This window comes from Eurosta solidaginis, chromosome 4 (assembly GCF_040869045.1).
Source record: "Eurosta solidaginis isolate ZX-2024a chromosome 4, ASM4086904v1, whole genome shotgun sequence".
Lineage (NCBI taxonomy): Eukaryota > Metazoa > Arthropoda > Insecta > Diptera > Tephritidae > Eurosta > Eurosta solidaginis.
The window spans coordinates 927,992-946,144 of NC_090322.1; the positions used below are offsets into that span (position 1 = coordinate 927,992).

Here is an 18,153-nt window from a genome sequence, read left to right on the forward strand (position 1 = left end):
CCAATCGTGGCTACTGCCTAAAAAGGACCAACATTGAAGAAAAGGGACCAGCGGACCAAATGGGTTGGAAGGGACCATTTTTGGTGCAAATGGGCCAAAGTGGCAACCATGAAAGCGAAGAAAACTACCATTCAAATTTCTCCACAGACACTGGTGAGTTTCTTGGTGATGAGAGCGTTACCACTTGGGCAAGAATCGCGAATAAAAGAACTGGTAACGATATTCGGTTACATAATGTTCTGGGAACTATTTTACCGGTAACGCTCAGAATCGGGGCGTTAATAGGACTGAGCTCAATTCATAAGCAAAAGAACTTTTAATAAATTAATCATACAATTATTATACTCAGCGATACAGAAAAATGATTCTCAATTTGTTGTAAGAAAAAGGTTGTAACAAAAAAACGGCGATAAAATAGTTTGTTAAAAATTAAACATTTTTTAATGCAAGAAATTTAATTTATGCGTAGATTTGTATTTTTGCATAAAAATAAATATCTGTTGCTTATTCCAGCCAAAGTACCGTAACAAGTTTGCACACAAGTGTGATTATTGGCTAATTGGAACTAATTCAATTTTAATTATGCAGATCTTATGCACAATTATACATTCTATTTCAAAAGCGTGCAATTCCAGCGTTTGCCTAGCTGACTCGATACCCACCTGTCCAAATGCAGAGAGCAAGTGGCCAGCGGAATCCCAAAGTCTCTACTGACAGCTACGTTCATTTTGAAAATGCCTGCTCAGGCCAGCAGATCGGCGTGACAGTTGCCAGGAATGCCATATCGGCAACAGAAGCCGCCACTTAGCAATTCGTTCACAACAACGATCAAAAACAAGGAAGAAAGAACACCTCACTCAGACGTAACCGATTTTCCAGCAGTCTGCTGATGAGTTCTAACACGGCCTACTTGACTCGCAAGTGCTAGTAGGGTTCCTTCAATGGGCTATCAAAGATCTCTTGTATGTTCTAAAAAACGCCATTAAATCTTTGCTTCTGAATCATTCTGTCACTTGGGCAACAAAGACCAAATACGTCAAAACTTCCCTATAAGTACTGGTATTTAGATGCCAGAAACCTCTATGGAGGAATAATGCTTCTTAGCTGAAGGCGTTTCAGCGTTTTTAGAAGGAACAAAGGCAGGCAGCCAGGTATAAAGTCTTTGGGAGATATATCGTTAGCTTTTCCCCGCTTTTGGGATGGAGGTGTTGTTGACTATATTCAAAATTGGCATAAGTGGAAGGCAGCCAGGTGCAGCAAATTCCCAAAGAGCTCTTGCGCAGGAGCTGTGCCACTCGAGCCTGAGCAGTTTTATAACTTAAAATAGTTAATGGCATATGCAAGTTTTGTACTGAGTGGGCAACTGAAATGTAACTCCTTGCTCGATGTACAAAACTTACACTCTCTAAATCACTCATCAAACACAACAGAGAAAAATTCTTCTTCTTTACGCAAATGTGAGCTTCATACAACGTGTTTGAGTCCAGTCTAGAAAGTATTCCGCCCCAAATGATGAATGAGTTATTTTAGATGAGCGTGTTCATTACGTACGTGTGTGTGTGAAATAAACCTTTGTGGAATCTCAAAATGCCGTAGGAAATGAGAATATAAAAACGCTTCCCAAGGCAGTCGGTTCTATGTACCGGAGCGACTCGGGATTTTTTCCGACCAAGGACTGTCATTTCAGTGTGACCCCATTTAATTTGTTTCGTCCCTCCCACAAATTGTCATCCTCCCAGCAGCTCCTTGCAGCAGGACTGCTACATATTCTCTTACTCCGGGAAGGTATCGAACCCAATCCGGGTCCGTCTCCTCACCCCGGTCCTGAGAAATGGTTTTGCTGCATTTGCCAGAAAAGAATCTTTTTAGGACGGTCATACTCTGTTCAGTGTGTCTCGTGCAAGGGATGGTTGCATCGGACAGGTTGTTCTGGGCTTGATCCCAAAACCCGACGTCCACGTAACTTTTATAAATCTTTTGTGGCTCCTTGCTGCTCACGCCCAAGGGCGTCCCGTAGTCTACGCCTAAGCGTATCCCCACTACCTTCCAGCAGCTTCGCTGCTCAGCAAGCCACTGCTGCTCGCGCCCCACGGCGCCAACAACTCAAACAGCTTATACCACTCATAACTACTACCTTCGTAGTAGAGCTGGTAGCAATGCTGAGCATCAGCCCCTGCCCCCGTCTTCTTCTCCTCCCCTCTTTTCTGGCAGCAATCGTGCAGGTCAGGGAAACAGACTCTTAGTCCCTGCCTCCGTTTGCACCGTCTGCCAGCACAGAGTATATAGGTTTGCGACATCCGCTCAATGCAGCTCCTGCCTTGGGTGGTGCCACTTTCCTAGATGTTCTGGTCTCCGCGACGGCAACCCCTCGACGGGTTTCATCGCGCCATGTTGCCAGGTCGCAAACCCAAATCATCCGGGTACCCCAATGCTTGCCCAAGGGCGCCCAGTCCCAAGGCCACAACAGCAATTGCGTCCTGGCCTTCCACAACCTAGGCGTAGTCACCCCTCACTTACCCCTAGAGTGGCGGCGTCACCCCTCATGCACTTCAGAATTCTGCAGTTCAACTGTAATGGACTAACTGGGAAGATTACGGAGATAGTCGATTTCATGAAGCGGCACAACATCCGCATTGCTGCGATTCAAGAGACTAAACTCACAGCAAGATCTGCATTGCAGACCTGCTCTGGTTATAATGTCCACAGGAAAGACCGCGAGAGCGGAAATGGAGGCGGCCTCGCGTTTATTATACACCACTCTGTGCAATATCATATATTTGATCCTGGCATCGACCGCAGTGACAATGTCTTAGAACGTCAAGGCCTATCTGTCCGGTCAGGCGATGCAAATCTAGAAATCATCAACATCTACATCCCTCCTGTCACCTGTTGCCCCAGTGGATACCGCCCTAATATCGAGGCCTTACTCACTGGCAACAATCGCATTATCTTAGGCGATTTCAATGCCCATCACGACCTATGGCATTCAAACTTGCGGGCGGACAGTAGGGGTGAGATGTTGGCGGATCAAATAGACGAAACGACGTTCTGCACAATTAACGGAGACGCCCCCACACGTATGGTAGGAAGCTGTCATAGCTCGCCAGATATCTCAATCGTGAGCGCAGAACTCGTAAACTGCGTCAACTGGCAGCCGATGGTAACATTGGCATCCGACCACCTGCCCATACTTATTTCGTTCGAGCGTACCGCCGACTTCATCGTCACCGAAAAACGCACTTTCATAAACTTCAAAAAAGGAAAGTGGGAAGAATATAAATCTGCAACAGACAGCAGCTTTGCTGCCCTCCCTATCCCGACTGATGCCCGCCAAGGGGAGCGTGCCTTCCGTAAGGTCATTGAATCCGCCTCGGCACATTTCATTCCCGCCGGGAGAATTCCCGAAATCCGGCCCCACTTCCCGGCGGAGGCCGCGAGCTTAGCGAGGGAACGCGACCTTATAAGACAGCTTGATCCAGGCGACCCCCAAATAAGGGATATAAACCAACGCATTAGATTGCTTGTGGACGAACACAAGCGGGCGAAATGGGAAGAGCACCTAAGAGGTTGTAACCTCTCTACCGGTGTAGGTAAACTTTGGTCCACCGTAAAGTCCCTATCGAATCCGACTAAGCACAAAGACAAAGTTTCCATCGCCTTTGGCGGTAAGGTGCTGTCGGATGCGAAAAAATGCGCGAGCGCTTTCTGCCGACAATATATAATGCATCCTACGGTCGACAAAGATAGACGGAGAGCCAATAGACGTGCACATAAACACAAACTCAGCGCGTCACCAATTACCATCACCGCTAGAGAGGTTGAGGACGCCATTGGTCGCGCTAAACCATCCAAAGCAGTGGGCCCAGACGGCATAGCCATGCCGATGCTTAAAAACCTAGGGAAAGAGGGTTTCAAATATTTAGCGCATGTCTTCAACCTGTCTCTTTCCACCTTTGTCATACCCGAGAAATGGAAAATGGCCAAGGTGGTCCCGCTACTAAAGCATGGGAAACCAGCTAACGTAGGTGAGTCATATCGTCCGATATCTCTCCTATCGCCAGTGGCAAAGACGCTTGAAGCCATTTTGCTCCCTCATTTCCAAGCACATTTGCAGCTAGCCCCTCATCAGCATGGCTTCAGAAAACTCCATAGCACTACCTCCGCGCTAAATGTCATTAGCACCCAGATAAATTGCGGTTTGAATCAATATCCCCACCATAGAACAGTACTCGTAGCGTTAGACCTATCAAAAGCTTTTGATACGGTCAACCATGGCTCGTTACTGGAAGACCTGGAAGGGTCTACCCTTCCCCCATGTCTTAAAAGGTGGACCGCAAATTATCTGGGTGGTCGGCAGGCATCGGTGCAATTCAGAAACGAAACATCAAAACAAAGGAGAATTAAACAAGGGGTGCCACAGGGTGGTGTCCTATCCCCGCTTTTGTTTAACTTCTACATATCTAAGCTACCTTCACCACCGGAAGGAGTCACAATCGTTTCCTACGCCGATGACTGCACAATAATGGCCACAGGCCCAGGCCCAAAGATCGATGAGCTATGCAATAAAATAAACGGCTATCTCCCTGATCTCTCCAGTTTTTTCGCCTCGCGAAACCTGTCAATGTCACCGACTAAATCTTCCGCGACCTTATTTACAACATGGACGCCCCAAATGTCGACCATATTGAACATCCACGTCGATGGCACTACGCTACCGACTGTCCTACACCCCAAAATCTTGGGTGTGACGTTTGATCAGGATCTACATTTTGGTGCGCACGCAACCGCAATTGTTCCAAGAATTCAGAGCCGTAATAAAATCCTCAAATCCCTTGCTGGCAGTACCTGGGGAAAAGATAAAGAAACGCTCTTGACCACATACAAAGCAATTAGCCAGCCGATTACGTGCTACGCGTCACCCATATGGTCGCCAAGCCTAAAAACCACCCACTGGAAGAAACTACAGGCCTGCCAAAATACTGCTCTCAGAATCGCCACGGGCTGTCTTCTTATGTCCCCAGAACACCATCTGCATAATGAGGCGAGAATACTCCCCATCAGGGAGAGAAATGAGATGCTGACCAAACAGTTTCTGTTGAATACCCAGAAACCTGGGCATCCCAACAGACATCTGATTGACGAACCAGCACCGCCTAGGGGCCTAAGGAGTCATCTCCGTAAGCATTTTGAGGAAATACGGCACCTGAGAACCCAGCCGTATGAAGCGGAAAAACACAAGCAGGTCCTTGGTGAACTCCATAGACAGGCGTCGGACCTATATGTCGGGAATTGCCCGAATCCAGTACTTGAAGAAAAATATCCAGAACTCGCAGAAGAGGAACGCATACTCCCCAGGGAAACGCGTGTCACTCTTGCTCAACTTCGTTCTGGATACTGTAACAGGTTAAACTCTTACCTATCCAGAATCAACCCCGACATACAAAATGTATGCCCTGCTTGCAATGTGTCCCCACATGACACCAACCATCTCTTTAATTGTAATGTGGAACCAACGCCTCTAACACCCCTTTCCTTATGGTCCACCCCTGTTGAAACGGCAAGTTTCCTTGGACTCCCGTTAGAGGATATTGATGACAATTTGTGATCGGTCGCGGCTATTAGGTGGGGCGAGCATTGCTACAACAACAACAACAGAATATAAAAACGCCAAAATCCAATAAACGTGCCTTTTCTATATAACGACATTCCAACGTATTCCAAAAACCTCATTAAATCATAAATTTTTATTGCATTAATTTGACTTTGCATTACCATCGTCTTTGCATAAACAATTCTGTATACGTCTCCGCTTAAGTACAAATCCGTTTTGCTTAGCTGGTGGCCCTGTGCAATCACTGAGCCACAACACCGCTCCACAGCCATCACCTTCCAAACACCGTCGTTTTGTTGCGTGGTAAGACATTTGGGCTCTCGATTTGCTTGCGAGTATCGCGGAAATCCGTTGCATGATTCTCCACTCAATGTTTGGGCGTATGACCTAAATTATATATGTACATACATCATACAAATATCTGCACTATTATGCTTCAGTTCGCCACTGAATCGCAACTCCACTCAACAGCTGATTTTGGTGTTTTTAGATTAACTGTTTGTATTTTTGAGTTACACAAAACGGACTAAAAGCCGCATAAAATGAAGTAATTTAAAGTCAACCAACCATTAAAAGAAATAAAAAAAATATAATTAACTCATAAAAGTACAAGTTCAATGAAAACAAAATTAAGATGTGGGAAAACACAACGATATTAGATTTTCCGATGTCTTAAAAATATGAGAGATTGTGATATTGGACTTAGATAAGCGGTAGGGAATCGTTTTGTTTTGGTTGTATCGGCAAGAAAGCCCCTTAAGGGATTAGATGAGTACTAAATGGAATATCATCCTATCCTCTTTTTCTTCTTGTAGTATTGCTTCACGGCAGCCAATAGGTGTGATCACTCACAAATTGTCAACGATATCCTCCAACGGAAGTCCAAGGAAACTTGCAATTTGAACAGAGGTGATTGAAAAGATGGTTGGTGAATTTGTGTGGACACGTTACAAGCTGGACATACACTGGGTATGTCGGGGTTGATTCTAGATAAGTAAGAGTTTAACCTATCACAGTATCCAGTTCGAAGTTGAGCTAGAGTGACGGGTGTCTCCCTTTTGTCTGCTTTTCTCGATTATTTGAACAGGGTTCATCGAACATTCATCGACACAAGCCTCTGCCGACTCTTTGTGGATGTGGAAAAACGGCTGAATTCTTGTGTGCCGGATTTGTACATAGTGTTGCCGATATTCTTGGGAGGCGGGGTATCTTCAATAAGGTGTATGTTGGAATGCCCAGGTTTCTGGTCTTTACAGCCTTGCTGTGTAGATGATGGCGACATGAGAAGATATCCCGTGGCAGTTCTAGGTGCAGTATTTTAGCAGACCTGCAGTTTGCTCCAATGTGTTTCTTCTGAGCTGAACGTTCCTTTGTCTTTGTCCCAAATGCTGCCAGTGAGGGACTTGAGGATTTAGTTACGGCTCTGAACTCTGGGTACACTTGCGGCCGCCTGCACAACAAAAAATAGCTCACTATCGAACGTCGCACGCAGTATTATTGGGTGTTGGGCAGTCGGTAGGATAATGCCATTGACGTGTATGCCTGCGTGGGAAACAATGGGGAAGGGAGTTTCGATAGGTAAAAATTAAATAAAAGTGGGGATAGTACAACAACCTTCAGTACCCTTGCAGCAACGTGCTGTGATTGACTCTGTCAAAACCTTTCGATAAGTCTAGCGCTACGACTACTGATCTGTTTTGGGGTTCTTGATTCAATCCGTATTTTATTTGAAAGTTGATAGCGTTGAGCACGGTTGCGTTGCTTGTAATTTTCGAAATCCATGCTGGTAGTTGTTAAAAGGTAGGTTTGTAGTCAGGGATCAGAGCAGCTTCAGGTTTCTTTTAACCTCAATATCATCCTATCTAGTTTGTTAGTTCAAAACCGCCATTGCTTAGATGAGTTTTAAAAGACGGCCTACCTTAGGATAATCTAGAAGACGCAACGTAGTTACATTAAGTCCTTCTCGGGCTAGCACTTTTACGATGCTTTTTACCGGAACTGATCGAATCTATATCTGGCAAAGGACCATCATCATATACCTCAAAACCGTGAGGGAGTGTCTTTATCGATACAGGAGCAAGATTTTTCACTCCTTACTTGTTGGTTCTCAAAATATACTTAAAAATAATACTGAACCTAAAATGAAAGAACACAGGACAGCGTCATATGCGTAGATCGCTATTAGAGTTGTGCGCAGAATTAACCAACAAAAAATTGCGCTAGCATTGCAGACCATTAAAAATCTTTCTAAAATAATTAAAACGTCCGAATGCTTTGTTAAATTATGTGCATATCTTTATCAGCATTCGAGATGATTTGGATATCCATAGTTCGACTTATTTTTAATGCAGATGTCATTTCTGACTGTAATATGCGTTCATATCGATGGCCATCTCATGAGTCGAAACGATTTCAATGTAATAATGGATTGAGGTCAGGGCCATATTTACAAGAGACATGCATACATACATACTTAAATATTCATATATCATACTTAACATATTTATTTTGATCTTTTAAATAAAGGCAAAGTTGCCTAAAATAGCAGCTGTCTGAATTGATTGATTAATTAAGTAGCACTAACTGATAGTCACTGTCTAAATGAGCTTTCCAAGTCGAGCCTTCGTGACCTAATGCCAGGGTCGCTGACCGTTTTTCCGCTAACATGTAATCGAACTTTAAGTTGCATTGGATTGAGAGGAGGCAGGCCATTCATAACGATATTTGTATATATATGTATGTGTGTATATATATGTATGGATGTTTAAAATCGTTTTATGATTTACGGCAATAATTTACATTTTTGACATTTGATAGCATATTTAATTTAATATTCACCAAGCAACTAAATTTGTAAATGTCTATTAAAAAAAAATATCAAAATTTATATCCGCAGACATTGATTAAAATTAAAATACAAAAACAAAAATGTATAACATTTACTCCCCGCCCTTAGCTCTGCACATTTATGTCAATTTGATTATTTAAACGAAATTGTTGTTTCTTTATTGATGTTGTTGTTCTATATCGCTTATAGTTATCAGGCACAGTTGTTGTTGCATTTGATATTGTTGTTGTACGAAAATTTATTGCCGCTTGTTGTATGTACAAATTAATTACGTTTTGCTTTTGTGTAGCACTTTATTGTTGTTGTTTCTTTGCAATGTTGTTTTGTTATGGCACATTGTTGTTGTTTTTGCAATATCTATTGAGTTGCAAATGCAGATAATAAAATAACACCATTCCATATGTGAATACGTAGACACATATATACACACCCTGTAGGGATAAAAACTACAACTGGCGTACCAAAATTGAATAAGTCCGAATACAGAATTTGTATCGAATAAAAATCTAAATCAAAATATGTTGGATATTAATTCTTATGTAAAGTCTAATTGCGGCCCGATTCGCATCAGCGTCGCACGTTCTAATAACATATCGAAAATGTTTGTTTTAAACTCGATAGTTTTAAAACGATATTCATAGAGGTCGCCCTGCAAAAAAGTCACGCATGTACAAAGCTATCGCCTTAGGAGGCAGTAATAGTCCTTAAGCTGTTCCCATGAATGCTTTCAATGAAGTCTTAATATTGTAATACCCTACGAAGTGGCAGCTACCCCTCTACAGAAGTTCTGAACGCGTACTTCTTCTGCTTATTGTAGCAATAAACACACCCACCTAAGGTTTTTATGGAATATTGTCGATGATGATGGGCCTTTGCCGGAAATTGATCTAATACGTTTCGGAAAGTAGCACCATTAAGGCACTAGCTCGACCATCTTTAGAACAACTGAACACGTTGATCCTTCTAGGTTAATGGATTAAAGTCGCCTCTTGCGACAGTCACGCCCGCCGAGGGAATACTCTTAGCCCCTTAATCCACTGCTCGTTTTCTTAGCTGTGTCTGTCGAAAAGCTACTCTGAGACGGTCTCTGCCTTTATTCTTAATTTAAATTCATGCCTCAGGGCTAATTTTCGGGCAGTTAGTACAAGCTTGTGTGCCAACTGCACCGCTGTGCATCCTATTAGCACCAGTTTGGAGGTAGTTATCAAACCTGTAGTGCGTAACTATCACTTTGTGTGACTATATCCCATTTTTTCTGCAGACTAGATGCCGAGCCTTAATGTCATATCGAATGGGGAAAATAACTTAACGAAATTCTACCGATTTGCAAAGATATAGAAGCAGGCGATTTCTCTTATAAACGGGAAACTAACCAACTTCACCAGACTCATGTTCTCACTTTAGTGGCGTTACATAAGGACAACGGCTATTTAAAGTGACCATGGTCCAATTGCCCATAGGGCCAGCTGTCGGTTGGCCCTTTATCAATTGCTTTATGACCTTTTTAAATTTGACTTTTGAAAATTTTGTTTGACCCATAATCAATATTTTTACTGTACCGAGACTAGCACAACAACAAAAATAAATTCTCATCGGACCAGTTTTTTTATATGATTTTTCACTGCAAAGATACTAGTTTGTAGAAAAGGAAGCTCCGCCGACGACATTTTCATTAAACCTTCAGTTTAATAGGTCCTTTTTCAAAATGTCTTGCAAGGTATCCACAGCCGTCAATAGATGGGTCGAAGGCATACATACATAATGTGTATTGCGTGGATGACAACCTCATCGGCCCGTCCTACCTTAAAGAGGATAGCCCTCTTATATTGTATGCCCTAAGTGTTTCTAATAGTTTCTATAGGGTTGTATTTGGAGGACGCTAAAAGTAACGATGGAATATAGAAAACGCATTCCTTCTGAATTTGGTACTTTAAGTATCGAGTTTTTTTGCTCAATTATTTTAAGGAGCTCGATATGTGTAGAGAGATGCTGGAAGCTCTTGTCGAATCAACACTCTTCATTCGGTATGCTGCGGTAGTTTTTCATGCTCAGCCCCGCACTCGACACTCTGTGTGAGTGGAACTAGGAATGCGTCAAAGTGCCCCACGCTCCCTGTTATTGCTAGTGCAACTGATATAAGCGCAACTTCCATTTGTTCTTGTACAACGAACCTATCGATTGTGCGTTAAACAATTACGAGCCGGAACCATGCGCATCTTGCGCAACAAATATAAAGGTCTCATGTCAAATATCAACAGAAATCAGCTGTTCTATCAATCAAACATCTATAAACTTACATGCGCTTGCGCTGCCATCTGGCGAATGTTAGCAACTGCCGGTAATGCAGTGTTAGTTCTAATCAAATATTCACAATAGTGCCATAGTACAAATAGATTTATTTGATTATATGATTTTAATAAATATAGCTAAACAAAGGCACTACGACTAATAATGCCCAAAGCTCGCTAACAGCACGAATCCCCATCTGTACAACCAAAACTTTATTTATAGATTTGGATTCCAAATAAGAGCGAAAAAGGGACCCGCACATAAAAACAGCAATTAGAAATAATATATAAGATGGCTTATGCTACGGCCAGCTTTAAACCTTAGTCAGAGTTCCCTTTCGATACAATAATTGGACTTTTATCCACTACAACTGGAACATTCCTAATCCGCAGTTGGCAAAGACAGTTGGCTGACGAACTGCACTTATGATTTATATTACATGTGAGGTAGCTTACAACTTTATACTTAGCTGGGTTGATTGCAAGGTACTCCATACGTGTATATGTATTTACGTGTATCTGTGTGAGTTTGTATTAATTATTTGGCTGGCGGCATTTTTAGTGGCGTTGGCGTTGGCTTTGTTATCGGCAACGGTATTTGGTGCTTTCGAGACTCAGTTATTGACAACATAGCTGCTGGCTTGGTTACTGATGTTGTTGTTTGAAGTTTTAGTGCTCTTTTTTCAACTTGTGTGACACATTGACACGGTTGTCACACATTCCCTATGCCATTCAATTTTTCATACTAATATTTTGACTTGTTTTTTTTACGTCGTTATTTTACATGTTTTTGTGTTAGCTTTTTTTGTTAGCAAATTTCAAAAACACATTCTTAAAGCAACTATAATTTAAAACTGTAATTGTTTGCCACACAGTCAATTTTATTTGCCGCATTTGTTGCATGCCACATGCCACATACTACCATTGCTTGATTCTGCCATCTTAATGCAGCGCTCTAAAATCTAATATAATAATGGGGTGAAAATTTCCATCAACACAACAACAAGAATAGCAAACAATCATGAGCAACATTGACCTGGAAACAACAAAAAGCTAAACGCTTAGAAGCAACAACAAAAACACGACGACACTGTGACAGACTTCAATGAAATATACAACAATAGCAACAATAAGCGGAAATATTATGATTATCTGTTGGAAAAGTCACGGTTGCACATTTATTTTGTTGCAAGAATTTCGCCTCAAGGTAGCAGCAGCTCAGCTGAACTTGCAGCAATAACATGCAACAACTACATAAGTAACTGTAATAGTAATAGCGTCAACAATGCATTACACCACAACAATCTTCTGTAAACAAGTTGAAAAAAATACAAGTGCTAGCATATCGAAAAGCATCGGCTAAAAAAGCGAATTGAACCAAATCAACAAAAAAAATGTAAAGATTTTCAAACGCTCTATCGTGAACTGTGAGTGAAACCCACTCTTGCATTAGGAAGACGAAACCGCAGAAGATCAGCGTGCTCTTCCATTTGCTGAGCAGCTGAGATGCAATTAAGAAATTTTTTAGTTAGAGCGCTCTTTTGCAATGCGCCTACAAAAGAATACGACTAATGTAGCAAAGCAAGTTAGCTGCGTTGTTCTGCTTGCAACAGCACTGGTTGCATGCCACTGTGAATGACTCGTAGCTGTACGTTTGCATGTTTGTATGTATTTAATGCTTTTACAGCGCATACTTTTTTGTTTGGCTTTAATAGCGGTAGTTATTGTTCGTTGTTATCATTTGCAATGTCAGCACGTTTGCTGCCGGTAGAGCTGCACCCAACCTCAACCTCAGGCATACAAAGTACATACAAAATGTAAAGCCTGTTTGCAACATTAAACTTCTACTAACCAGCAGCAATGGCTTTGAATAAAAAGTAATGTTGTTCCTATAAAAAAAAAAGGCCGACTGCACTTTTTTATTGTTGATGTTTTCTAATGCTACTTTCTGCTGTCTTTGTAAACTATCAACTAAAGTACATTAAAGTACCAACATTGTGTAACCTACATACATAGCTATATTGAAGGGGCGTAACAAAAGTTCGCTTGATTGACACGAAGAACACAAACCCAATAATTTCTGATTATATCACAATCCGACTCTTTAAGCTAGTCAAGATCATCATTGACCGCATACATTTTTTTGATTCCTAGATACTACAAATTCCAGTAATGTTACACGTGTTTCAGCAATATGAAGTGGTGCATTGTCTGGATTTTGAAGAGCGCGGAAGATCCCAAAAGGTCATTGGAAGTTTTTGGTATACAATTTTTCAGTTATTGCTCGTTCGTTCTCAAAACCCTTGGTTTACCTAATCGTGCTTACAGCACTAAGATTGGTGATCAGCGGCGACTTTAATAAAGTTGCTAAATTTTAATTTTTAAAATTTATAAAATTGTGCTCGATCGACCTTCATTGTAATTTCTTGGCACTATACAGCCAAAGTATTTAAGCTTAGCTCAAGCAAAATAATTTCTTTTTTAAGTTAGTGTTGCTCCTTTAGTACTTCTAACCCCAAAAAATACTCCCCAAACGTATACAGGAGTATTACGGAAATATGCGGTCCTATGTCTGATAAGTACGCTCCCGCACTACAACTTACTAGCATTAGCTAGGCCGTAGCTATAACGATTTATTTTCCCAGCGTGCCTTCTGGTCTGCTGGTTGAATCGCCTCTTATGACATTCATGCCTTTGATCGATATTTTCGGGATTCTTTCGGTACAGAAAAATATTCACCATTTTATGTGGATTATAGAGGAAGTGTATGTGAATAGACCGCTATATACAATTGAGCTTTCAATTAATATTTGTAATTATTTTATTTCAAACCAAAAACCAAGGGGAATGACAAAATCGTTTTTATTTATAAATTATGAGTTACTAACCGAGCGAACTTTTGTTGGCACCCCCATTCGTCTGTACTTTAGAAGTACTTTAAATGACAACTTTTAGAAAGTCAGCTAAAGAGCTGGAAAAACGAAGACTTGGACAATTTAAAATATAAAATAAATACAGGGCATTTTTTATATTTGGGAAGAATAAAAACTATTCGCATTAATTTCAAGTATAGGAAAGAAGGGCATATGAAAAGATTAGGGCTTGCCACATTGACGACGGCGGTGTAGCCGCCACATCTGTCATATTATTTTTACTCATGTTCTTATGGCGATGGTTTTTTTAACGACAACATGGCAACACGCCAATCGACCACGAATGCCGCTGTCGCCAGATTAAATCTATTTCTATTTTGACAAGCGACAAAGCATAAATGCTTCTTCTTAACTTTTCTGACAAGTAATTTCGCGCGTGTTTATTGAAAGTTTTTCTTGGGTAAAATTGGTAAAATAATAAAATTAATTATAATCTCACGGTTTTATAATAATAATAACTTATTTGACATTATATTAAGCGATACAGAAACAGTTTAAATTATTGGTAAGAAAAATCTTCGACTGAAAAAAGGTAATTGTTTACTTTAGGGTACAACTACTAAAACTCGTCCAAAAATATCGGGACAGGTGTCAAAAAATGCGGCTTGATCCTTGGACCACGAATCCGAAAGTGGAAATCAGACATTTTATTTCTTTTCGGAGACATTTGCAAACAAAACCGAAAATTTTCATGTGGTTTTTGTGATTTTGTGGTACCGACAAGAAAAACTGTGGGTAAAAGTGTTTTGCGCGGATATAGTTTTGGTCTCCAAACCGGTGTTGCACCCACCCAGGGTAATTTTTTATAAGCGTGGCCGAAGGCCGCCAATGCAGAAAGGCGTTCTGCGCAAAAATACTATGGATCCCACCCCCGGTTTCGGAGTGCTGCGGAGCCGGGTTTTTGGCAATATCTTTTCACAGAAATAAAATTTTTAATTTCCGCTTTCGGATTCGTGATCCTGGGTCATAAGTGCGTCTTTTGACACCTCTCCCGATATTTTTGGACGAGTTTTAGCAGTTGTAACCTAAAGCAAACAATTACCTGAAAAAATTGTTTCTTCATAAACCTGAATTACATACATAGATTGCTACAATTTCAACAAATTAAATATGGATACAGATGAAAAATTAATTGAAGAGGTGCGGAAAATGCCCATTATATATAATCTGGGCTTGGAGGACTATAAAAACATAAAGAAAAAGGAATTGGCATGGAGGCAGGTCTCCTCTGCTATGCAAAGTGAAGGTTAGTATACATATTTGAGATTTATTTCTTCATGTGGTGTAAATTTCAATTTAAAATGTAGAGGAACAATGCAAAAAGCGGTGGAAGGATTTGCGAGACTCCTACGAACGAATTAAAAGGTATACACGAATATGTGGACCTCGTACTGCAGTCCAAGCTGTGGAATTTAAATTAAGTAAGTCATCCGCATTACACAAAATATTTAACATAAACAGCACAAAAGTTATATGTTTCGCATATTCAAGTACGCCGCAAACAATATTTGGAAGATGCCAGCCTTGTATTTCATCCCATGATAGCACATCAAATATTTGGTGAATCTGAAAGCATATTCGGATATAAAGGTTTATGTGTGCGTATTTTATACACTGCTGGTCCTCTACATATCTATATTGGCATTGAATATGACAGTCGAGTTGATGAACTATTAGGCGGAGATATAAAGGCTGATGTAGTTGTGCGACCGATAGCGGAAAAATTACCTCATGGCTGTTTTTTTTTTTTGTTAATATGGATGCGTTTATGAAAACACTAGATAAAGCAGATAAGTTTCAACCATTTGGTGAAAAAATAACCGAACACAGTGTTACTGATGAAGACGGACAAGAGCACTTATTCGAACTATATCATTGACTATAAGGTGCCAGCATTCTTAAAATTCTTCAGTCGTTTGTAGACATTTAAATTATGGTTCGTTGATGCAGTATCCTATATTGATGTTGATGATCCGCAATGGAGCTTCTTTGTATGGTATGTTGACTAAATATGCTACTTTCAATAAGTAACTTATATCAATTTTTATATTCCTACAGCTATGAAAAGTATAAAAATGATAATGGTGATTATCAGTCTGCAACCACTGGCTACACCACTGTAAATGAGTACTACGCATATCCTCAACACACGACCGCGCATTAGTCAATTTGGCACAAAATTCATTGAAACTGTCTATAAACATTACTTACCAATCATTAATGTCATTGATATGGCAGTGGAAGATCCATCGGGTGATTTTCAGCGTTTACGCAACTATATTGATGCTGGTCTGTGTATGGGCCTAAAAAGTTTTGGAAGTGATGTCATCAAAAAAGGATTTAACAAAGGAATGGTTCATGAGGCACGCGAAACGTACAAGGTAAACTAATTTAACTAGTAACTATTAAAAACCACCTGTTAAACTGATGCTCATCTCTTTCCAGCTAAATCCACGTCAGTGTCGCCGGGTTTATGAAATACTTTGACTATATTATACAAACATTTATGATAAGGACGATTATCATGCTTATCGTTTAGATGTAAAGCGTCGGTTAAACGCAATTTATTATAAACATATACATAAATGATATTAAGAAAATGGAAAAAGCTAAAGTGGATACGGAATGGTTGAGAGCGCGTTTACCTACACCAAGTCAACGTATGGAGCAATTGCATGAGGGATATGAAAAAGAAGAGAACGCATACAAACAAATTGTTGAAAAGTTACGTGATTAAGCTTGTGAACCTAGCAAAGTTTTTGTATGTGTTACAGTAAATGATATAGATTTTAAGTGTCATTTAGCTTGTATTCTTCTACATCTGATTATTATTTTTTATGTAATAAAACCTAAATTATTAATTGTACAATAAGAGTTCCGAATTTATTCGTGTATGACGTCTTTTACCTCCTCCGTCTGCTGCGTAGCTTTATATACAGAGAACATGAAAATATAGATACGAAGGAGTTACGATGGTCAATTTGAATCGGTTACGGGAATGTCATGATACTGCCTGTGCTTAGTTGATTAATATCCCGCAAGAAACGGAGGATGGTTGATTTTTCGCTATAACAAAAACTTTTCTGGGTATGCCTTTGACAGGATGTTTTGTGTAGACGTCAGCAAGTGAGTGAACTTGCAGATATTATGACTTTTAGCACGCTGAATGGGGACGCCCCAAACGTGAGTCAGTGCAGGACTTATAAACTACGTCATCGCGAACCAATGCTTTTGTATCACCCTCTTGCAATCATTTTGAACACCTCACTTTCTTGGCTTTATGAATTTATGCCCAGGAAAGAAAGATAGTAGTCGTGGTGCATAATTTGTCAAAAGCTTTTGACACGGTTATCCAGAACGAAAAAGAGGAACGCACACTCCCTAGGGAAACGCGAGTCACTCTAGCTCAACTTCGATCTGGATACTGTAACAGGTTAAACTCTTAAAAAACATATGTCCTGCTTGCAATATGTACCCACATGACACCAACCATCTCTTTAACTGTATTGTGGAACCATTGCCTCTAATACCCCTCTCATTATGGTCCACCCCTGTTGAAAAAGCAAATTTCCTTGGACTCCCGTTAGAGGATATTGATGACAATTTGATGGGGCGAAGCACTGCTACAAGAACAACAATAACAACATGCCCAGGTTTCTGGGTATTCAACAGGAACTGATTGGTTAGCATTTCATTTCTCTCCCTAATGGGGGATATTCTCGCCTCATTGTGTAGGTGTTGTTCTGGGGACATAAGAAGACAGCCAGTAGCGGTTCTGAGGGCAGTGCTTTGACAGGCCTGTTGTTGTTGTTGTAGCGATAAGGTTACTCCCCGAAGGCTTTGGGGAGTGTTATCGATGTGATGGTCCTTTGCCGGATACAGATCCGGTACGCTCCGGTAAAACAGCACCATTAAGGTGCTAGCCCGACCATCTCGGGAACGATTTATATGGCCACATTAATCCTTCAGGCCATCCCTCCCTCCCCACCCCCAAGGTCTGGTGACCATATCGGGGACGCGCATGCAATCCGCTAGCCAATTGCCTTGCAAGTGGTAATGAGCGTTTCTTTATCTTTTCCCCAAGGACTGCCAGCAAGAGATTTGAGGAGTTTATTACGGCTCTGATAATGCTCGGTATTACTTGTAAAGATAGAGACCATCACCACTGCCTCCTTCCTGGTTCATTCGGTGAGCGTAATTGATGCCATAAAGCGGTTAGCTGCAAAGACCCCCCCCCCCCCCCCCCCCACGATTATATTACGATCACTAAAAGAAAAAACTGATATATCGCACACCTTTACCTAAAGAGTGAATAACTCAAAAACTCACAATGTTTAAAAAACTCGATAAGATGTCTGACTCCATCATATAGATTAAATAAAAGTCAGGTTTCATCAAGCCTTTGGGGGTGAGTGATGGAACTACTATTTAATTGAAGATATAGATCAGTCTGTATAGAATTAGAGAACACGG

At 40.8% G+C, this 18,153-nt stretch overlaps 1 protein-coding gene and 2 long non-coding RNA genes across 11 annotated transcripts in view; 2 read left to right on the plus strand and 1 right to left on the minus strand.

The window, feature by feature from the left end:
* LOC137248391 (uncharacterized) overlaps window positions 1–18,153 on the minus strand; it is a 130,773-nt gene that overhangs the window by 50,146 nt on the left and 62,474 nt on the right. The gene's annotated exons all lie outside the window — the stretch shown is intronic.
* Window positions 14,044–15,102, plus strand: LOC137247526 (uncharacterized). Its single transcript, XR_010951859.1, has 3 exons — window positions 14,044–14,212; window positions 14,765–14,926; window positions 14,988–15,102. It is a non-coding gene; the product is annotated as an uncharacterized lncRNA (long non-coding RNA).
* Window positions 15,363–16,412, plus strand: LOC137247528 (uncharacterized). The gene is made up of 3 exons (XR_010951860.1): window positions 15,363–15,676; window positions 15,739–16,061; window positions 16,126–16,412. It is a non-coding gene; the product is annotated as an uncharacterized lncRNA (long non-coding RNA).